This window comes from Parasteatoda tepidariorum, chromosome X2 (assembly GCF_043381705.1).
Source record: "Parasteatoda tepidariorum isolate YZ-2023 chromosome X2, CAS_Ptep_4.0, whole genome shotgun sequence".
NCBI lineage: Eukaryota > Metazoa > Arthropoda > Arachnida > Araneae > Theridiidae > Parasteatoda > Parasteatoda tepidariorum.
Window position 1 is genome coordinate 50,706,907 of NC_092215.1, and position 25,176 is coordinate 50,732,082.

General features: G+C 28.2%; 1 protein-coding gene across 2 annotated transcripts in view; it reads right to left on the reverse strand.

The window, feature by feature from the left end:
* Positions 1–20,160, reverse strand: part of LOC107443797 (glutamate-gated chloride channel) — an 85,034-nt gene extending 64,874 nt beyond the window's left edge. Inside the window, exon 1 of one of the 2 annotated variants that reach the window (XM_071188200.1) lies at positions 19,926–20,160. The gene's annotated coding sequence lies outside the window, so the exon portion shown is untranslated. Of the gene's footprint in view, positions 1–7,139; positions 7,418–19,925 lie in introns of those variants that run through there. The other variant, XM_043040925.2, reaches the window with a different exon arrangement.
* Positions 20,161–25,176: the final 5,016 nt, after the last annotated feature.

Sequence of the window (25,176 nt, forward strand, 5' to 3'; positions counted from 1 at the left end):
ATACTTTTCTTTAATTTTAAACTGTACTCGTAATAAAAAAAGCATTATAATTTTTACCATATAAAATCTAAAATTTTGGGGGCTCTCTTTGGGAATTTGGCGGCATATAAAAGCGCCGGTGCGCAGGGGTTGAGAATCACTGTTCTATAGTATATTTTCATCCTTTTTAAATTTTTTATTACCCCTCAGAATTTGTCGGTCAGTAGCAATGATTCTTCGGTCATTAATTTGTTTTACAGAAAACTTATTTATTAACTTATACTTATTAAACAAAGCTAAGAAACCTGAAGATTAACGTTTTTTATGCTTTAGAATTTTCAACTTGTAATTTATGGATTTCATACTATTTTTCTCTATTTACTTTGATTTGAACACCAATTTAAGGAATCCAACGCTTTTATTCTATCTCCATCAAATGTATAAAGCACAGTAATACCGTTTTTTTTAATATTTATTATAATATTGCATTCGTGATTGCTTTCAGTCTCTTTTATTAAGTCTTAAAAGAGATTACATTAGGAACTGAATTTGAATATTTAAATATAAATATACCAAAATGGTTTTATGAAGTACTGAGACATATTAGATTCTAAAGTAAAATATTTCTGTAAATATATGGATATCGATACGACTTTCGGAAATTTAAGTATTAATAAAACACGAATGGGTAATTTTGTATTGAATTTACACAATCATGAATGAGTGGTTTTCCTAAGTTCTAAGAATTTAATGAATGAAAACTACACCCACGTAAAAAAGCAAGCATCTGTAAGATAATTATAAATCCGATATTTTTGTTGTGGTTGCGTGTATTATCGAGGAAGTTCGATATCATTCCAAACCTAGAATAACATGCAGTTTACGAAGTCAACATCCAACATTTTTATTTTATTTTACTACAATATTGACTATTTCATATATATATATATTTTTTTTTTGCTGAGTGTTTGTAAAAAAGGTTTAGTGATAATAAACAACAACTTTTTGTTAACAGACGTGCTTTTTTATGAACTGGAAACCTTTTTTCTTTTTCTTTCTTGTAGGATATATTTATTCGAGTGCTTAGCGATCAAATCGACTCACTTGATGAAACTGAAGCTCTCAAAATGACAGACAAAAATATGTAACTAAATCTACCTCAAAATTTACTGTAGCTAAAACTGGACATTTCATGGGTTTATACTTAAATTACGGAATCCAAATATGAAATTAGTTGTAGAGTAGTTGAAGAACGATTATTAAAAATTTCAACTTACTAGTACAAAAATTAATGAACATTTATATTCAAAAATTCGTATGCAGTTCTTTAACCAGAGAGAAATACGCAAAGTTATAATTATGCTTATTACAAGTTACCACACTGTAAAAAATTACGGTAAAGTGTACCATACTTTTTACCGTAAAATCCATTTTTGCCGGAACATGTCACGAAACAAAAGTATGATATACCATGATTTCTACAGCAGTAATTATCATAAAATCCATTTTTACCGGAACATGTCGCGGAGCAAAAATATGATATACCATGATTTCTACAGCAATAATTACCATAAAATCCATTTTTACCGGAACATGTCGCGGAACAAAAATATGATATACCATGATTTCTACAGCAATAATTACCGTAAAATCACTGAATCGCTATCATTAAAAATATTTCTGTAAAAATTACGGTACAATATTTGACTGTAAAAATAGGTTTTATGATAAAACGGATTTTTCGGATGATGCACTCGAAGTGCCGGTACTTAATACCGTAATTTTTACAGTGCACGATTTGTAAATAATTAAAAAACTGATGATAAATTTTTCTGAAAGTTACTGTAAACTTTATAAATTTATAGTTAGTTTTAAAACACTTCCATCTTATGTCTTTATATACTTTATCCCAGAATTTTCTGACCTATAAATAAGTCCTAAAAATTTATATGTCTTTTGGTAAAAAACAATATATGTAATAATAATAGATTGATATATGTTTTCTGAACTTTACATTTCGTACAGTTTTCTTGTTCAATTGTGTTTCGTACAAAAATTCAGTCAGCGATTGTTCCAATCTTGGTTATAAATTTGACACAATACACTTTCTGGATTGACTAACAGCGAGATATTGTGTATTTTTCTATTTCTAAAACACAGCTACACAATGCACTTTTAGATCTAAAAACGATAGCTATTCAGAGAAATTTTTCCCCAAAATCTACTCTTTTCTACACAGTGAAAAAAGAAATGGTGTAAAGTAGTTGCCACTGTTTTTGAAGTAGAGGTGAATTAAAATTATTTACAGTGCATGTAGTCACACTTTTTATTTTATTTTTTCACTGCATTAGATTTGTTTATTTATTTATTCATTTTTTGTGAGTTTGTTTATTTACAACACATATTTTCATTCGCAGTAGAATAAGTTTAATAGCTTCATCGCAAACACATTTCGTTTAAAAAAGCTCATTTTTAGTAGTACACCGAAGAGCCATTACATTATGACCACCCAGCTAATAACTTGTAGGACCACCTTTAGCCCTCAAAACTGCTAGCACCCGCCATGGCATTGATATCACAAGGTGCTGATAGGTAGTCTGAGGTATCTGGTACCAAGCGCTCACCAACTGGTTCTGCAATTCCCTCACATTGCGAGGGCGTTGCGTGGCAGCACGAATTTGGTTTTCCAAGTAGAACCACAAATGCTCTATTGGATTAAGGTCAAGTGAATTTGGGTGCCAAGATATGACTTGAAAGTCACTGGAATGTTCCTCGAACCAATCCATGACGATTCGACCCTTATGACATGGTGCATTATCCTGTTGGTAAACACCATCCCCCGCAGGAAAAACTGTTGCCATGAATGGGGGAACCTGGTCTGCAACTATGTTCAAGTAGCTTACAAACGTCAGGGATTGTTCTATGAGGATTATGGGTCCTAATGTGCCCCATGAAAACATTGCTCCTGGGCGAGAAACCATGAAAACCTTGGTGAGCATATTGTTATAGATGGAGAGTGGTCATAATGTAATGGCTCTTCGGTGTATATTCGCCTCAATTTCTTAAGCAATTGCTATTTATTCAATTTTTTTATAATCTTTTGCACAGTTATGTAGTTAAAAATGTATATATTCGGTATATAATCGCACTAATTTTTTTAAAAATTGTTATATTATCCTTTTTATATAATTTTCTGCATGATAACTACAGCTCAGCCCTTAAAAATGTATTTGTAACAGTTTTATAATTCAGTTACAAATACATTTTTAAGTTCTGAACTGTTGTTATCATGCCAAAAGTTATATAAAAGTGACAAAATAACAATTGTGAGAAAAAGTTAGTGCGAATATGTACCGAAAATTCTGATTGTTTTTTTTAGACAGAATGCTTTCACAATGAAGCTATTGAATTGATTCTAATGCGTATGAAAATAAGTGTTGTCAATAAGGAAATACACAAAAATTAATAAATAAATAAATAAAACTATAATACTGAAAAAGCAAATAAACAATTTGACTAAAGACACTGTAGAAAACTTACGATTATATCAACACCAAAAATGGTGTAAACTACTTTATACGAATTTTTTTACAGTGCCCCGGAAAAAAAGGACCATCCTAAATAACTTTTGATCTAATGATCAAATCTCGATCTGAATCTTAATGGTTCGAAGGGATGACCTCAAATATGCAAATTAAAATTAGTGCAGTCAATATTTTAAGTTACGGAATCAGACTCAAAAATGTACTTTCTCTGAATAAACATACCTTTTGTTTGACGGATACGGATTTCTGACTCCAAAATGTAGGGGTAACAGCAAACTGAGAAATATGGTCACCACAGTTTGGTTAGGTGAGCGATCCCAAAGTTAGGATCCTTTAATAATAATTTTACTCTTTGCGTATTTCGCCATATCTCGAGAACTTTTTAAGCGAATAGAAATTTTTTTTCACACAATTATAAAATTCGTTTATCTAAAGATAATTCCATTCGAAAATAAATTTTAATAAATGTTTATTATTTAATTTAATAGTAGTCGAAAAAATTCTGAATGGTAAGGTATAAAGTTTTTAAATCATATCATATAAAAGTATGCAAAAAGTATATAAAAGGTATGTAAAAAGTATGTTTTTAAAGTATGTAATTTTTCATAGCAAAATACAAAATTTGAGCGAAATCTGTTGAATAATTCTTGAGAAATCGATTTTTAAATACATGACATTTTAATGGTGTTTTCAAGGTGCTTTATGATCTGTCTAGCTCTAAGTTGATACATTTTGTCATCCATAAAAATGAAATGGCTACCAGTTGAGCCTCTTGACAGCCTTACACAGGGCTCTAAGTTCTCAATCCTATACCTCAATAAAAACAGAGTGCCTCCCTGAAAGACCTACAAGTCTATATAGCCATCCAAAATCACGCCATTTTGGACCATTATACTTCGAACTCCATATTATTCGTGATCGTAGTGATCCATTTGCATAATGTTGGAGGTATGATAGCATGTCCCTGTTTCTCTTCGTATGTGAAGATGTCGAGAATCATTACTTAGACTGAATCAGAACTCATTACTAAAGAGAACATCAGCCCATTGCCCTAGCGACCTAGGTAAATGTTGCCAAAACTCATTACTAAAGAGAAAATCAGCCCATTGCCCCAGTGACCTACGTAAGTGTTGCTAAAATTCATTACTAAACTCATTATTAAGGAGAACATCAGTCCATTGCTCCAGTGACCTAAGTTAATGTTGCTAAAACTCATTACTAAAGAGAACATCAGCCCATTGCCCCAGTGACCTAGATAAATGTTGCTAAAACTCATTACTAAACTCATTACTAAAGAGAACATCAGTCCATTGCTCCAGTGACCTAAGTTAATGTTGCTAAAATTCATTACTAAAGAGAATATCAGCCCATTGCCCCTGTGACCTAGGTAAATGTTGCTTGCACCATTTCAGGAGGGCTCTCTAGTGACTTAAAGTTTCGGAAAGGTATTTTGACGTCTCTAAAGTCTAGATTTGTAATCATAGTGCCCTATGTATGATAGTTTAGAGCCATTGTTGGTCTCCAGTTCATTTTTAAGGATAACAGCACGTGACCACGCAAACCTGTGCTGTCAAGACGTACCGTGAAATCGAAGGTATTCAGAGAATTGATAAGCCAGTCAATTCTCTACACCGGAATCTTACAGAGTAAGTAGTAGATGCTCTTGGATAAGCAATTGCTACTCGTCTTCCCACTTAGAGACATCTCAGAGTTAAAAACCATCTTAAAAGGAAGAGCAATTTTTTATTACCTTAAATCTTTAGATTTATTGTCCAACCTCAAATACAGCGTGAGAGTTCATTGTGATACCTAGATTACAGTCAAGGGGTGTCGTACGTTATTTTTAACTCTTCACAAGTATCCTTTTGCTACATAATTTTTAAACAATATTGCTGTGACACCCATTAACTTATATTGAATTTGTGCTTTTTCCTTCCTGTTAGCAATATTTTATCACACTTTGATTCATTTTCATATAAAGTTTCTCTTGACTTTGTTCCCTTTTTTTTAAGTCCTCAACGGAAATGCTTGCTCTTTAACCTTTGTACATGAGAGTATTTCAAAACTACATCATGTTTTAGAAAACAATGTTTTGTCAAGGGCTATGTGCATTTTGAACAGTTAAGGCAAACAATGTTGCCAAATCTTGGGAGCGAGGGGCCTGCATCTGCAAAATCTGTGGAGAATTCTGCAAAAATCGGTAATCTCGCACTTTCTTACCGTTGTTGGTTAGCTAAAACGGTAAGAGAAGATTTAGATTTAAATTCCGACCGGCCTGTATAGGGAGCAGGGAACTGTCCTTGCATCAGAAAGGTTCTGGGTTCGAATCCCGGGCAAGGCATGGATGTTCTTTCCTTCTCTGTACTATATGTCCTCACTGTGGGAGCGACGTTGGCCCACCTAATATGGTGCCCCTGAAAGAGAGTCCAACAAAATCGCCCTGTATATGCCTGAACTGACGAATGTTAACGCAGGTGGGCATTGGAAAAAAAAAGATTTAAATCATGCAATCCTTCATCAGTTTTTGACTGATAAATTGGGAAAACAGGATAACATGTCTTGCCACTCCGTATTTTAAGTTTAGGAGTTTTTTAGCAAGGAAATAAGAGTAAGTTGGAGCTTTAGTTTCTTCTTTTTTTCCCGAACTTAAATCAATGTAATTTTCTTCTTCCAAATCTGAACATTCAGTTCAAAGAATGCCATTTTTGGGTTCTATCGCAATCTATTTGCTAAAAGCAAGTTCATTATGCTAGTTCTAGTAATGCTGTAAAAATATGAAAAATGTAACCGAACGCTGAGTACTTTAGAGCGAAAAAGAGGTATCGCAATTTTTAAGGAATAAAATATTATCCCTAAAAGACTTGTCTCCTAGCTTTTTTGACACCCTCCTTGTAAGAAAAATTTTAATAACCTACTTCCTATGATAAAATAGTTGTAAAGAACTTACTCGCTTTACTATTTCACTTACCCTATAAAAATGGGGATATTTTATTTTATTTTATAACCGTCGTTTAACAGCGGGCCCAGTTTTTTAGGTTTACAACTACTAAAATTCAACTCCATAGCTTTGTAATTTTGAACTCACTTCAGAAGACAAGGGAACTCCTGGATCAAGTATTGGGCGAAATTTGCCTTCGTGGAGGACTTTTTGATGGAACTAACCCGCGTTTGCGTTACATTGAGAGGAAAACCATGAAAACTACCCACGGTTAGCCTCACGGCAAGCTGACTCTAACCCATGATCCGTCTACCACTGAGGATATTTTACGTCAGCACTGTGGTCGGTGCAAGCCGAATGCGGAGTTCGTATCGGAGATTCGAACCCGGTTCAACTCATAGGAAGGCGAACGCTCTATCCCCTGAGCTATCACGGCTCTAAAGGTGGAGTTAATCCAGAATAAAAACTTTAGACACCTTCTTTATTAAAATTTTAACCAACTTTCATCGAAAAAATAGTTTTAAGGAATTTACTCGCCTTACTATTTCACTTACCTCGTAAAGATGAGGCTAATCCAGAAGAAAAACTTTCGATATCTTCTTTATTAAAATTTCAATAACGTGCTTTCCTCGAAAAAATAGTTTTAAGGAACTTAATCGCCTTACCATTTTACTTACCCTGTAAAGATGAGGTTAATCCAGAATAAAATCCTTCCTTAGCATCTTGCCACATATGTCTAGCAGGGATAAATAAATCGCGTTTTTATAGATTATTCGATTTAGATATCATAAGCTTTGTTAAAAAAATTATTTGTCAAAATCATGTATTTTTTGTCAGCTCATAAAATGCTAAGCTAAATTACAATAAAAAACATTTTAGCTCTGAGGCATGGTGTGACTTAAGTCCGGAATGTAATCTGAACCTTTTAGACACGGAGAGAGAAAGTGTTGTTCGCCAGCCGCACAGATCTGGAAAGAAGCCAAATACTTTCTTGCAGGACGACCCCTCGATTTATTTGAGAGGAAACCTATTCATTTATCATAATTCTAAATAACGAAGAGCTTTAAAAATATTTTGCAAAGTTAGATTCCTTCATCACAAAGTGGATTTAGTTATAAATAAATAATAACAATCGATATTCGCCCTTCTTCGAATTTTGTCCGATACTTGAAATTAAATCTGACATTTAAAATAAAGGATTTTTCTTTATCTTCGACTATTTTGTAGATGAAAATTATATCTAATGGTTACACAGATAATTATCTTATAGTAATATATCTTATAGTCATATCTTATTGTAATATATCTTATAGTCATATTTTATAGTAATATACGATAATTATCTTACAGTAAATATAGTATTGATTTAATGAATTATAATAAAATATTACGAAATTAAATTTTCATGACTTTGTTGAAAGAAAGCATATTAGTTTATCATAATTCTAAATAAGGAAGAACTTTAAAAGTATTTACCGTAAAGTAAGAATCCTTCATTATAAAATAGATTTAATTTTTTTTTCTAATAACAACAATCGATATTTTGCAATTCTTCTTTAAATTTCTTCCGATCCATGTAATTTCATTAGGCAATTAAAATGAGAGATTTTTTTTTACGTTCGACAATTTTGTAAATGAAAATTACATCTTATGGTTGAATTGTATTAATATAATTATCTTATAGTAAATATACTAGTATTGATTTAATGAATTATAATAAAATAATAAGAAATTAAATTCCCACGACTTATTTGAATGAAAACCTATTAATTTATCATAATTCTATCTAAGGAAAAACCTCAAAAATATTTTTCATAAAGTCGGAATTCTTCAACTAACACAAAAAAATTTAAATTTAAGAAGAAAAAAAAAACGTAATCCTTTTTCGATTTTTTTGTCTGATTCGTAGAATTTTATTCGGCAATTAAAATGCGGAATTTTTCTTTACCCTCGCAAATTTTGTAAACGAAAATTATATTTAGCAGTTGCACTTTATGAGGATAATTATCTTATAGTAAAGATAATATTGATTCAATGTATTACAATAAAATATGCAAGTTGTTGTTTTTTGGCATGCCGTTTTACATTTCTTGTCAGTTGAAGTTCACAATTGAAATAAAATAAATATCACGAAATTAAAATAAAAAAAGAATTTTTGAAATTTTTCTTAAATTGCAGAATTAGATAAAAAAATTTTTTAAAAACAATAACAATCAATATTTGCAATTCTAGTCTTCATTACTTGATACGGGAAATTTTATTGAACAAGTGAAATAAGGGACATTTATTTTCTTTTGCTAATTTTGTAAACTAAAATTATATAGCTCTTTATTAGGAATATCTTATATTACGCATACATAATTTAATGAACTGCGATAAAACAATAAACAATCAAAATTTTTTTCTTTCTTGTCATCCAATATCATGTTCCTTGTCAGTTGATGCTCACAATTGAAATAAAATAAATCTTGCAAACATAAAATAAAAAAGGAGTTTTTTTATTTAAATTTTTCTTAAATTGTTGAATATGGCAAATAAAAATGATCAATTTCGTATAATTTTTCAACTGTAGTAGATTGAAAAAAATTATCTTCTTTTTTAACACCGAAAAAGAACTATTAATGCGTAAAATCTTCATGAAAAGTTTCAAAAAAAAAGATTTATTTTCTTCTCGAAAAGTAAACAATATTTTGAAAATTGGCTTTCATTTTTTTATTTATGATATTATGCAGCCTTGAGAAAAATTCTTTTTATGAAAACATTAGGACTTTCTTCTTTGCGCGTTCGCTTTCCACAAAGTGATGTAACTTCAACAGGATTCATTAATAAAAATGAAAACTGAAGCGTGGAATTGGAGAACCAAACTTTTCATCAAAATGGATACCTTGCAAATATTTAGATACTAATTATCCACTCTCTCTGGTCTTTGATTAACAGTGAAAAAAGTGGTTAAGTATTATAAAAAAAGTGAACAATTAAGTACTAAGTAAAAAATGAACGATTAAGTACTAAAGAAAAAATGAACGATTAAGTACTAAGAAAAAAAATTGAACAAAAAGTGAATGATTAAGTACTAAAAAAAATATCGAAAAATGCATGATTAAGTATGAAAAAAAGTTTAACGAAAAATGAATGAGTAAGTACCAAAGAAAAAAAGTGAGCGATTAAGTTCCAAAGAAAAAAATTGAACAAAAAGTGAATGATAAAGTACTAAAAAAAAATTAACGAAAAATGCGTGATTAAGTAGAAAAAAAATTGAACAAAAAATGAACGATTGAGTACCAAAGAAAAAAAGTGAAAGAGTAAGTGCTAAAAAAAATATTGCTGAATGTAAAAAAAATAAAAATTATTTAAATCGCTGAGAAATTTTTTAGCAACTTTAAAAACATGATTTTGAGATAATGGCGTATGGATAGTTGGAAGTTATCTTTACACTATCATACAGCATAACTTCATAGTTATTTATCGTATTGACATAATAATCTATAATCTAGAATAAATATACTTTCAAATTATGCAATAAAAACTGATTTTTTTCAATGCTTACGAAGTATTACCCTTTAAAATCGTTGTGTATAGTTCAGAAAGAAGAAACTATTGACTTTAAAAGTTTAGAAAGATAAAGAATGAACGATGATTATCAGATCAATTTTTACACAAAAACTTTAAGAAGAGTGAGAGAGAGAGAGAACTAATGTTATGTTGGCTGCCCATTCATAACAATTGAAAAAGCTTAATTTCAGAAAAAACGACTATCATCAACACTAAAACATGAAGAAACATGAAACAGCCATTAAAAAAAAATCATGAAAATTGTTAAAAGTGCCTGGAAATAAAACTTCTTATATTGTTGTTACACATGCAAGACATACATATATATATATTTTATATATATATATACAATATATATATGCGTGATTAAATCCTCGTTTTATTTTGAGATTAATTTTATTAATTTTTTTCATTTTTAGTTGTTAATCNAACTTTTACTTTTTAAAGTTTAATATATATATATTGTATAGATAATAGTTTTTTTTAACCAGAAATGTCATTACCACAGTACGGTAATTTTACCAGACTTTTTTTTTCTCCGTGTAGTTGTTAAGGATAACTACGTAGGCAAAATCATGATATGTAAACCCATTATAATAAAAAGAAATGAATGATGAACACATTGTGCCCGTTCTAAAAATCTGCATCTAATGCAAATATTAATTCTAATGTAAACGGAAATAATGTAGCTCATAAATTTTCTCCATGATAATCATTATACACCCCTCTGTTTCAACAATATACTAACACATTTAGTTTGATATTAATGCAAAGAGAATGAAAATGAGAAATAATATCACTTGCTTAAAATATTCGGAAAATACTTTTGATTTTAAATCATTTTCAATTAACTTATTTAAATAAGATGCAATTTTTTTTTTACTTTTAGCTTAATTTAGAAAGTTGGCCGTTAAAACAAAAACAATTTTAACAATTTCGAATAAATTCTCCTTTAATTTCACCCCAACATTGAATAATGATTTCAAAAATATTTTGATACATGCAGGAAAACATACTTGCAATACAAGGTGTTTCGTAATTATCACTCTTAATAGATATTTTTAGAATTACAATGAAAATTGAAGTAAAAGAATGTACACTTTAAGGGCTGCAAATAAATATTTAATTAAAGAAAACTCAAAAACGTTAAAAAAAAAATTTCAAGATTCACGAGGAGGAAGGTTGGACTAAAAATATTGAAATGTGTTTTATTGCCAGAAGAAAGGAGTTGGAAGAAAATTATTTTAAACATCTCGAGTCTGATCTTTCATTCAAATTGTTTTTGATGGTTTTTTTTTCATTCTGCTTTTCTCGCTAGTGATTCTAAAGACTTCGATAGCATTTTTCTTCCTTGCTTAGAAAAGTACTTACATCTAACTTCACCAAATAGTTTTAACCCTTGTCACTCTAACACGCATACGGAGAAGAAAATTCTTCTAAAATTACTGTACTTATGGTTATGGCGCTTATGCTTAAAACAAAATCATAATTCTGGATCATAAAACCAAAATATACATTTAAACCATTCATTTAGTAATTTTTCCGTTCATATGGTAATGGTTTACTGGAAATTCCGGTTTTCAAAGTTACAGATCTTATTTACCATCCATTTAGTAGAAATATAAAACTGAAAACTAAACTTAACCTAAATGGTTTTAATGCCATTCTCTAAGGTATCTTGTTAAAACTATCAAATTTTCCCAAATTTTATCACACATCATTAAATAATATTTCATTGTTAATTTTATAAAATCATTAACCAAATGATTCGGTAAAAATTATCGAGCTTTATCATGTTCCCATTGAGACAAACACGGTAAATTTTCCCATATTCTGATAGTTTTAACTCTACTTTTTTTCTCAGTGCGGTAATATTGAAAAGTGTCGCTGCCACATATATTTAAATTTAACCCCTAAATCTATGAAGATTACGTACACTGTAAAAACTTTTGTTGTGTAGCTGCCACTATTTTAGTTGCCACATATATTTAGTTGAGGTAAACTAATTACATTTTTAAGTAAAAAACTGTAGTAATCATGCAAAAAGTTATATAAAATTTACACAATAACAATTGTTTGAAAGTTTGTAAACGTTTGATTACTAAAAATGTGCTTGTTTTTGTAAACGAAGCCGTAAATCGATTCTACTGCGCAAGAAAAGGTATGTTTTCAGTAAACAAACAAACGAAATTAAATAAATAAAACTATAACAGGGAAAAAGTAAATAAAAAAATGTGAGCACATGTACTGCAAAAAAATTTAATTTACCTCAACACCAAAAACGAATGCAACCATACACCAAAAAGTTTTACAGAATAGTTCACGGAAATCCGATCATTTGTTGAAAAGTTATCTAATTGCTCCGTTTCTCATTTTATGCAATGGACAAATCAGCTGTATAGAGCAGTACATTGTTCAGTAACAATGAAAATAATATTACATCATGATTTGAGGCTAAATATTCACGAAGTTATTTAAAGTTTCAACAATAGTGAAAGATAAAAAATAGTGTAAACATATCATTATTCCATATAATTTAATCAAAAGCATTTATGCTAAGATTATAAAATTATGAAATCGAAATTCAATATTCCTTGCAGGCAATTGTTTTAAAATGTAATAATCACTTCGGCAGAAAAGCATTATAACTGTCTAACTACTTAAAAAAACCATACAATGAAGATTTACGGTATATAAGAGCTTTTAGTATAAAAGAGATTATACCAATATAATTAAGAATCGATTTCCATTAAACCAACTTTTATGAAAGTGAAGAATGTAATGTTTTGTGAATTTTGAAGACCATCTTGCGCGTTATTAACTTAATAGTAAATTTTTAAGGAAACTACTGCGTAGATTTTGCTATGTAGTGGGAAATACAGTATTATTATAAAACTGCTTTAAACCACCATTCAGTAAAGATTTACATTAAATAATATATTTTACTCCAAAGAAAATTTAAATAAAATTATTAAGAATCAATTTCCATTAAACCAAATTTAAGCAGAGAGAAAAATATAACGTTTTGTGAATTTAGAAAGGTATTTCGCTTGTTATAAACTTAGTTAAGTTGCGAATTGTTTAATGAAACTATCTAATTTATTGAGGTAATAAAAATCAAACAAAATAGTTGCATGCTTGATAAAAATATGATGTTTAAGAGAGTATATTTACAAAATTATAATTTATTGATTAAATAAATAATATGGTATCACATATTACACTGACAAAAAATATATTGTCAAAACTACCAGAATATCGTAAAACGTGCAGTGTTTCTGGCTCTATGGAAACACCAAAAAGCTCGGTAGTTTTTACCTAAGCGCTTTAGCAACGATTTTGGTAACATTAACAATATAATGTGGTTTTATAATATGTGATAAAATTTGGTAATTTTATCATCATATCTCAGAGCATGGCATAAAAACCATTTATTCGGTTAAATTTACTTCTCAGTTTTGTATTATTTACTAAATACGTGGTAAAAAGAACAATCGTTTTGAAAACCAGAATTTCCCCAGTAAACCGTTACCATATGAACGAAAAAAATTACCAAATGTACGTTTTAAATATCATATTTTTTTAGTTTTTAATACCAAAATTATGTTGCAGTCGTTTTTTTTTACCAGAAAATGTCATTACTATACAGTACGGTAATTTTACCAGAATTGTTTCCTCCGTACAGAAGAAAGTAGTAAGATATTTAGTGAGTCTTTAGTTTAAATTTCTTCTCAAAAATATTAAAATATTTTATAAAAACATGGTTAAACAAAAATTCTTAAAGATTTTGTGAATAGACTTCTTGTATCTGTTGTTATAAATATTTTTGATGCACAAGAAACATTTAGCTCTAAACTTAATGGTTATATATTGTCATATTTTCATATTTCTTGTCATATTTCATGTCCTTTTCATATTTTCTTATTTTTCAGCTCTTTATCCTAACTGCATTTTTGATAAACTATAGTGCATATAACTTTTACTTTTCAAAGTTTAATCTGATGATGTAAAAATTTTTTCACATAAAATACATATTTTTTAAATATTTCAAATATTTAAAAAACTGTAGTAATCTATATATGCTACAAATGAGCATTATCAATATTAGTATACCAATGTATCAAATTAAATCTAACAATACTTACTTAACGATATCTAACTGAACTTACTAAACTAACTTAACAATGGATAATAATAATCTCTAGATGTTGATTTAACAATTTCAAAAATTAATTTAATTTTAAATGTTAAATATAAAGATAAATTTTGCTTTGCATAATTACTTGATTAATTAGCATTTTGAGCAAAAATAATAAATTTTTAGCAATATTTACATAATTCTTTAAAGATATTTATCATTTTACAGCTTTTATGATTTCCTCTTACTATCCTAATAACAAGTCGATAAAGCTGAATGCTTGTATAATGCGAAATATGATATTAAAACTAATCTAGAACGATTATAATCTTATTATCATTTGACAGAATTCCAAAAAACATTTTAACCACTAAATATTAACTCTGAAAGTCATTTAAGAAGAATTAAATTACATGTACCTATTAAAAATGTAAGTTGTTTACAAATAAAGGAAAATTTTTCTATAAGTAATATTTCGTGCCATCACTTTTTTAAAATTTTTTTAGCAGTTTTAGAGATAGAAATATTCTTCTTGCCTTAGTAATGATTGCCTGAGTTATAACCAAGTCCAGGTGTTCTAAAGCCCAAAAATTAAAAATAAAGAAATTTTTCCATTGCATTATTACTTGACTAATTAGCGTTTTAGGCAAAAATAATGAATTTTGATTAATATTTACATAGATTTTTGAGTGATATTTATCTTTTATTAAGCTGACTGCTTCTGCAATGCAAAGTAAATAATAATGATATAATAACCATATATAATAATAAATATATAAATATAATAATAATAAAAAACAAAATGATATAATAACTAGTCTAGAACGAATTATAATCCAATTATTGACTAACATAATTCCAAAAACATTTTAGCCATTAAATATTATTTATAAAAGACATTTAAGAAGTATTAAATTATATGTGCGAATTAAAGATGCAGGTCATTTACAAATAAATGTTTTTTTTTCTTATATAATATTTTGTTCCATCACTTTTTTTAGCAGTCTAAGAGATAAAACTATTTTTCTTGCCTTTGTAACGATTGCCTGTATTCTAACTCAAAGCAGGAGCTCTAAAACCTTAAAATGAAAGAAAATTGTCCATTGCATAGTTACTTGATTAATTAGCATTTTAAACAAAAAATGTGCATTTTAATTAATATTTATATACATTCTTACCTGATATTTATCTATGATATCTTTTATGGTTTCCTTGCGCAATACCAACTGCAAATCGGTTGAACTAAATGTTTGTACAATACAAAATGTGATATAATAACTAGACTAGAACGATTTATAATCTAATTATTAACTAGTATAATTCCAAAAAATATTTTACTTACTAAATACTATTTATAAAAGACAATTAAGAGAAATTAAATTACATATACCAATTACAAATATAAGTCGTATACAAATAAATATGAATTCTCCTCAAATAATATTCTATGCCATCACTTGAATTTTTTAGTGGTTTGAGAGACGGTGTTATTATTTTTCTAGTTTCAGTAACGCTTGTCTGGATTCTAACCAACCCCGCTTGCTTTCCTCCCAAATAAATAAAAGTAAAAAATAAATAGAAAATAAAGATTGGCGCCTGATTTTCGCCATAGTGGTTTTGAGTTAGAAATATTTTATTCATTACTTTAGGGCCTTTACTAATAGAACACATTTGTTTTTGTTAGCACTTTTCACTGTTTTTTCATTGTTGGTTAAGATTTTATCAGGATAATGTGCCAAGTTTAGTTTGAGTTTCTAATATGATAATAGTTGTTTGAAAATAGGAAAACTTCCTTTTTTGTTTGAAAAATGTTCACCATGGTTATTCATTATTATGTAAATGGTTAATCTCTTATGTAAATGAAGTTAAAAATAATAATCAATATCCCATTTATATTTTTAAAAATAATATTGATACAATGTCACAAACGTTCTTTTCATAACAAAACCGCATTATTTTAAATTTATTTACTTTTAATTTTCTTTTTTTAAAAATTTAAACACATGGCTATAACTAAATAATGCTTCTAATTTGCTAAGTTATTCTTAAATTTTTAAGCGAAATAAATTTGCAATTTATTTACAATAGTAAAATTTATAAGTTAATATAAAAACTTATAAAAGTACTAAGTGTATGTACAGTTTGATTAATGGGACATTTTCCATATGATTAAGCTTGTTAACTTCGGAAGCTGTTAATTTTAATGTAAGCTGAACTTTTCTTATTGCTTATTTTCGAGTATCACGAAAATAAATTTTGAAAAATATAATTTAATTCAAATATGATTATATTAAAAATAATGTACAGAAAAACAAATTAAATGAAGACAATTAATTCTGAACACTGATCAGACAAATAGAAATTTAAATTACTAAAAAAAACACTCAACTTTCACTGATTGCTCAGTGAGAAACGGTAAACCTAGTTACTCAAAAATAATAAAAGAAAATTTTGAATAAATAGAACTGTAAAATGTTGTTGTAAAATCAAAATTAAAGTTCCCAATTGGGTCGAAACTTTCAAAAAGTCAGGTTTTTTACTGATGACGATCCAAAATTTAAATCGCTGTCGACCGGCTAAAATTTAACGGAATAAATTAAGTAAAAATATATAACCTATTTATTTTCACAAAATAATAATAATAATAATGAATTCACAATTATCTCCAATCACATTTTACTTTTCTTGCTCAAGTTAGAAACACAAAATTATAAGGACTTGTTTTCCTAGAATTTCGCATTAGGTATTATGCCTTGTTTCGATATTTATTTCGGAAAAAAAATTTAAAAATATTTTTCAACGTCTTTATTTTTATCTTCTTCATCCTATATGTCTAAATTGAAAAAAAAAACTAAAACTGTTTCGGTATTTTTCAAAAATAAAAATAATAATTCTGTAAAAAGTCTAATAATAATAAATAAATTAATAAATAAATAAAAGAAATTATGAAAAAGTTTTCAACACGTCATATCTTCTAATCTGATTTGCCTCACAAAATCACAAAATAAAGATTTTATTGGAATGTTGATTTTTCATACGCTGGGAAAAAAGTATGGTCAAAACTACCAAAATATTGTAAAATTTACCGTGTTTCTGACTCTATGGGAATACCAAATATTTTGGTAATTTTTATCGAAGACTTTTGATTAGGATTTCGATATTATTAGCAATAAAGTAATATAGTTTTATGATTTGTGATAAAATTTGATAATTTTATCATGATACCTTAGAGCAGGGATGGGCAAACTACGGCCCGCGGGCCAACTGTGGCCCGCCTGAAGGTTTTATCCGGCCCGCGGATGGAATTCTAACTTGCTGATCCGTGGCGAATATAAACAAGTTACATTATACATCCATTATTTTGTCTACTTTGTTTAAAGCTATTTTTCCCCTTCTTTTTTAACAAAGTACTGATGATCTTTTTACTTTCTCTATTGGTGGAATTCATTGAAATAGATAGCACAGACAGCTTCAATTTGTAAAATTTTGAACGCAGAAGTTCTTTATAGAATAGCCGCAGATTAGCTCCAACTAGCGTTTGTCTTTCTCGAGGATTAGACATATGAAATCTAACATAGGTGAATTGTGCTTCACATGTGGCAGACAGTGCATTTTAAGCTCCAACGAGCTGATTTTTCTGCCGGTGCGAGCTCTAACATTATTTATTGAGCATGTAAAGATTGCACATTAGTGTTGCTTCTAAACATGTTTGAGTTTTACAAATCATTACCAAAAGCTAGTTTCCAAAATTTAAAATCTCATGCCCAGAAAATCAGTGATATGCTTGCTTCATCTTATATATGTGAACAAGTGTTTTCAACTATGAACCTTAGAAAAAATCATTTCAGAAGTAGACTAACAGAAAACCACTTAACCTCGTTCCTTAAAATAAGCACATCTCACTTCGATCCTCAATATAAGGAACTTTTAAAAATGAAATAGCAATTTCATTCATCTCATTAAATATTTGAATTAAAACTTGTATAACGTTTTTTTATTATTTTTATTTTAGAAGTTTTAACTCGGCCCACCTAACTTTTTTTTTCTTGATTTTTGGCCCTCGACTAAAAAAGTTTGCCCATACCTGCCTTACAGCATGACATAAAAACCATCTGTTCGGTTAAATTTACTTTTCAGTTTTGCATTCGCTATTAAATGTGTGGTAATAAAATTATAATTTTAAGAACTATAATTTCCGGCTTACTGTTACCATATGAAATGAAAAATTACCAAATGAATGGCATGAATATCGTATACTTTGGTTTTATTAACTATAATTATGTTTTTTTTTATTACCAGAAATGTGATTACCACACAGTACGGTAATTTTAGCAGATTTTTTTTCTCAGCTTACTCTACTTTTCACATTGCTTCATTTCTAGAGAATGTTACAGGTTCTATAATTGTCTGCAATTTATGTTTTAGTATATATTATAAATAGTCTCACGAATCACGATATCACTATCCGTTTCAGATAATTCTTTCTACAATAATTAGTTATATTTATACTGACGAGGTTAATATTAGTCTCAACATAACTACTGAATTTTAAATATTATTCCAAAATTAGCCTAATTTAGAAAAAAATTTTAAAATTAAAAGAAAATAGTGCTGAACTTTTGGCTTTTGTTATTTTATACAATTTTAAAAAGTTAATTCTCAGAAAAATCTGTATTTAGTAATAAAATAGTGAAGATATAGAAACAAAAATATCCATTAAAAAGGGCAAACGCGTAACCAAAAATTTCGCTATTATTTTCTCGATAATGAGTTTATCTAGATTGTCGAGATAAAACAAACGAAGGAATATTTTAGTAAATATTTATAGTAAAAATTACTAATATTTTAAATTCACAACAGATAGCAATAAAAAAGGTTGAAATAATAATGTAGTTAATAAGTTAAAAAAATATTAGTGCAGCTAATAAGTTAAAAAAAAATATATAAGTGATAATTTGGCATTTCAATGCTTCCCCAATTAAATTATTATACCATAACTTAAAGATGAATAATAAGTTGAAATATTATTGCAAAATACTAAATAATGACAAATAAAGTGGGTTTTTAAAATAATCGTGAAAAAAAACTAAAAAATAATAGTATTATTATAACATTTTATTTTATATTATTTAAATTATAACAACTTACTTTTAAGATGAAACAGATTTTATATCTGAAAGCAAAAACATGTTTGATATGCAAAATTCCATGTAAGCTATCTTAACTTCATTTACTGAATATTGAACATAATTTTAAACTTAGGCTAAGCTAGGTTGGCAAAAATATAATTATGGCATTTTAATGCTTCCTTAGTTAAATTATAATGCCATAACTTAAAGATGAATAATAGGTAGAAGTATTAATTTAAATAATAACTAATCAACGAAAACTAAATTGATTGAATTTACAAAAAGCTAATAGTATAATTATAACATTTTAATTCATATTAGTTTAAATTATAATCTCTTAATTTAAAGATGAAACAAGTTTTGTAACTAAAAGCAAAAACTGTTTGATATGCAAAATTCCGTGTAAGCTATTTTAACTTCATTGACCTATATGTTGAACATAATCTTAAACCTAGGTTGGTAAAATGGCATTTTAATGCTTCCTTAGTAAAATTATAATACCATAACTTAACGATGAATAATAGGTTGAAATATTGATGAAAATTACTAACTAATACATGACAAATAAACTGAGAGAATTTACCAAAAAATACTAGTATAATTGTAACATTTAATTCTTATCAATTTAAATTATGACGACTTACTTTAAAGATGAAACAGATTTTGTATTTGAAAGCAAAAAATGTTTGATTTGCAAAATTCCATGTAAGCTATTTTAACTTCATTGACTGATATGTTGAACAAAATCTTTAATCTAGGTTGAATCAATTCAAAATAATATTTCTGATATTGAAGAAGAGACGGTGATATATATTTCGATAATTCCAACATTGCGTGGTCTGGAAAACTACTTTGAAAATGGTTGTCATAGTATTAGAAGTTAGTCCCTTAGACGAAATGAACTACTCTAATGTCACTTCATCTATTTGTGCCATTTCGTCATTTAATTGTCGATTGGGAAATAGCGTGTGTCCGATCCATTATTAAACTCATTATTTTGTTACGTCAACAGCATCAGAAGCAGTCTGCACCAGTTATAAAATTTAAACTAATTTTATGGCAAACACTTAAGAAAGTCGATTTTCTTTTGAGGAAAAGAGCTACTCCCGAAATTAATTTTGTTAAGTAGTCGTCGCTTTTAAATCAATTTTTGCAACTTCAAAGCAAATATGAACTAGTAATTAAACTTAATGTTCCCATTGCCTTATTTCTATGAGGATTTATTTTTAAGAGATTGCATTTAGGGAAGTCTTTACTGGAATAAAGTCCAGCAAATGCTTTTTGACAAACATTTAGATATAAATATTTGACATTCATTTGGTTGGAATTTATTGGGATAATTATTATTTTTTCGGGGGAAAAAAGCTCATACATTACGTTAATTTTTTTTTTTATGAAAACCTCGGAAAGGACATCCTTATTGGAAAGTCGCGGTGGCTCAAGGAATGAAGCATTCGCCCTCTAATGAGGTGAACCATGTTCGAATCCCAACTTTCTGCTTGATACGAATCCAACCCCAAAATGTATCATGTGCGGTCGTAAAATATCCTCAGTGGTAGACGGATCATGGGCTAGATTTCTTTCACCGTCGGGCTAACCGTGGGAGGCTTTTGCGGTTTTCCTCTTCACGTAACTCAAATGCGCCACTAATAAAGTCTAGTTTGTTCAATGCTGATGTACATCAAAGTTCTCTTTAAAACTTTAATTTAAATAACTTAAAACATAAAAAGTTTCAAGCAATTTTCCAAGTAGTCTTTGTATTTTTCAAAAGAAAGCTAAAAATGAAAAGGGTTTTTTCTCATATTTAATTTTGTTCTTGCTGCGTTGTTCCTATAAGTTAGTGTAATTTGCAATACGGCATAATAAAAATTGTGTAAGACCCTGATTATTTTCAGCTTTTTTAAAAAAAAGTGGAAAAACTACATAGAAAATTGCTTGAAACTTTTCACGTTTTTAAAATATTCAAACAAGACTTTTTTCATTAATTGCCGATTACGATTCACTACAAAATTATGAAAACAAATTTTTAAATTTTTTCGCACATGAGTAGTAAAAAGAACTACTTTAAATACCCATATCTTGCGCAATATTTATCAAACTTTTTTCAAATTTTTAAACAAAATTCGAATTTAATTTTAAATGGCTCCTAAAATTTTGTTTAATTTTAATGAATATTTTTAAAGTTATACTAGAAAAACGTATGCAGTTATTGAAAATAAAAACAAAATTTTATGCAGTTATTGAAAATAAAAGCTAAAGTAATCGAAACAAGTTACAAGCTTATTCCTTGATTTTCTGGCATAGAGTGTTAAAAAAACTTGTTTTCTTTCATAATTTACTGTCGGTCCCTCAAATTTTTGAAAGTTTTAAATCTATTAACGAAATTATTGCTAAGTATGAAAAATCATATGAACTAAGCAACTATAAAGTTACGAAATAATCCTTTGAGTATTTACTGAGAAATATAAAAATATATCAAAAACTAAAAATATCTTTTCCATTATTGTAGAACAGTATATATATATATANATAGATAGATAGATAGATAGATAGATAGATAGATAGATAGATAGATAGATAGATAGATATACATGAATTGAACTGGCTTAACAAGAGGCAACAGGCTTAAATGACGCTTTTAAAAGTTTGTTTCCCACAGTTTGCTTAAATATATGTATCAATGTCCCTTAGAAGCTAATTGTCTAGATTTATTATTTACTCAAGAAATACATATTTATTATTAGAGATACGATAAAAATTGAATTTAAAATCGCTTTGCACACTCTTAAAAAACCGGTTCGAAATTAAAAATTCATATCGGCACCTTGGGCTATAATATGAAGCGAATCTACTTCTACTTTAATGAGTTGCTAAATTGAACCATGTTTACATTCAAGTTGAACCATGTTCTAGCATAATTAAGTTTGAAATGTGCTATAATATGGTTCTGTTAAGCACTACGTAAAGGTTTCAGCAAATGTGAACGATGATATTATTTAATACGCTACAAAATTTCTAACAGTACAAAGGGTACAAATTGATTTTCGTAAAAAAAATAAAAAAAAAATAGCACAGGACAAACTTACTGTAATGCAGACAATCTTCTACGATTCTTTTTTCTTTTTTAACGTTGGGTTTTTATCTAATTTTTTAAAGTTGCTGATTTTTACGATTGAAAAGAATACTTTTTTTTATCCCACTTTTTTCTTAGTCTCAGTTGCTTGGCTACCGAATTCCACAGTATTTGATCGCTTTCGAGTAATATTTTTTACAAACAATTACTGTTATTTTTGGACTTTTCTGCTTGTTGTTTTTAAATAACAGATATTGCTTGGTTTGTTTGCGACTGAGTTTATTAATCAATATAGCTTTTAAAGTAACACAGATTTCATGCTGTTAGATAATGCATACCAGCAAAATATTTTTTCTGCATTAATGATGTAAAAGCCATTTGTTCGAAGAACTGGTATATGGGTGATTCTTTTTAAACATGACAATTCGGACCAAAAAATTTCTTCAAATTTAAAGTCTTCAAAATAATCTAAACTTTTTTTTGCATTCTTCTTTAGTTGCATTTATTAATATTTTACATACAGCTGTGTAGTTTATTGACATTTGCTCGAGAAGAAAAATAAAATAGAAATTCTCTAAATCTGGAATGCCAGGAAAATGACATATTACTTTAGAAGTTTAAAAAACAGTCATTTTAAGTTAATAGTAAGTAACTCAACTTAAGCCTTTATGTTAGATGGACCATAAATTGCTTAAATTAATTCTTTTTATCCACTGTAGGAAGAATCAAAGAACTTTTTGCTGCTGATATGTACAGAATAAAATTGTGTATAATAAGCTATCATTAGATAAATAAATAACTTTGATTACACTCAAGCATATTACAATCATACATAAACTTGGTATTAGGTTAATATTTGAATTCTCTCCTTACAGTATTAGCAGTTAAAAAAAACTCTGGTAACACTTCAATGTTCTAGCATTCATAAGCCAGGAAAATGACAGTCAGGATAATGACAAATTCGCCATTTTATAGCATATAACTTTACTTTAATTTAATATTTTGACCTAAGACGTTTACACTCTGCAGAAAACAACAGGATTTCTTAAAATAACTCAGATAAATCTATGTAGCTTATGTTATTAAGGATTTCAAGAAGCCAGGAAAATGACAACACGAAAACCTACTCATCTTGAAAAATTTTTTAAAATAGATTTTGAACCAGAAAATTGGTTCTTTATTCATGCAACAAGACATGTTCATATAGGAGGGTATCTAATCAATCTATTAACGTAAGATATTGATTGCTGGCTCTATCTATTTCGGTTATAAGTCACTAAATAAAAGTAGCTAGGAAAATGACAGATTTTCGTGGGTCAAACAAATTATTAACAGTAAAAATTATTTTAAACGAAGTTTCCGTAAATAATACCCTCTGCGTATATTCTAGAAATGCTTACACCGGTTGAGATAAAAAAAATTAGATATTAAAAAATGTATGGGAAGTTTTGAAGCTAGTTATTATTAGAAACATTGTTTGGGACATGACAGGAAAATGACATTTTGAAGTTCAATTAAATTTTTTACCATACAAAACAGTCAATGCTAGTGCAAAGTCATTTTAAAATGCTAACAGCAATGCAATTTTTTTTTAAAAAAAAGCTCTTTTAGTATTATAGTATTAGATCTTGGAGCAAGGGACAGTGAATTGTCATATTTCGTGAGAATCACCCATATATATTAACAATAATACTGTTTTCCAATCTAAAGACACCATTGAAATTCATAAATTTATCTAATTAATTTAGTCTTTTGTAGAGAAGAACCTAAGGATTTTAGAATAAGTAATATATGAATTCGCAATAAGGGGGTAGTGTATCTTAAATCTACTGACACGACTGAAAATCACAAATTTGGCTAATTAATTGACGTCTTGGAAAGTGTATTTTGCATAAGCATCTCGGCATTGTTTTAACGCATTACAGTTAATTTTAACTTTTTAACAATAACGGGAAATTATTAAAATTATTAGAATTATTAAATTTTTAAAAATAATTATCGTAAAAATTTAGAACTATTTATTTTTCTTACATGGAAAACCAAAAATATTTTTTGAAAAAAGTTCTTAAATAAGTCATAAACTTTGCAACATATTATTTCAAACCATAAAAAATTGTTTTAAGTAATCTATTTCTGATTTTCTTAAAGTGATAAGTGCTATTTGATCAATACCGTTCTCTACAGAAAGTAAAAAACACGCATGCACTGATTTGCAGTTACGATATGTACTATGTATAAAATATAATGTTCTTAAAATAGTTGGTAAAAAGAAAAATATTTATCGAATCTGTATCTTACTTTAAAATTGAAGATGAGTCAGTTGTAAGTGTTGATGGATTCAAAATATATAATGTATCGTAGCACTTGCAAACAGATTTCGTGAGTGCTAATTTGTTTGGACACGCTATATACTATGGAAACTAATTGAATATTCTTGCATTAAAGCCTTCAAAGTTGAAAACATCTGGACATTAAACATTACTCTCTTTATTAATGCAATATAAATCATTTTGTGACAGGACCATGCAAATAGTTTTGTTTTATGTTTCCTTTTATTTGTATGTTAAGTGTTTTACCCTGCAAGTTAATATTCCGGTTCCAATGACTTTTGTTCAAGTCAATGGTACTTGCGTACCATTGATTTGAATATGTGTTTTTTATAATTTTTTTTTATTTTAAAAAATGAAAAATTTTTCAAAATTAATATTGTTTCTAGCTGTAAACATTTTTAAACATATCTTTCCTGATTAATGCAATACCAATAATTTTGTGTCAGACCTATGTAAAAATTTTGTTTCATATTTCTTTTCTTTTTTTCTTTC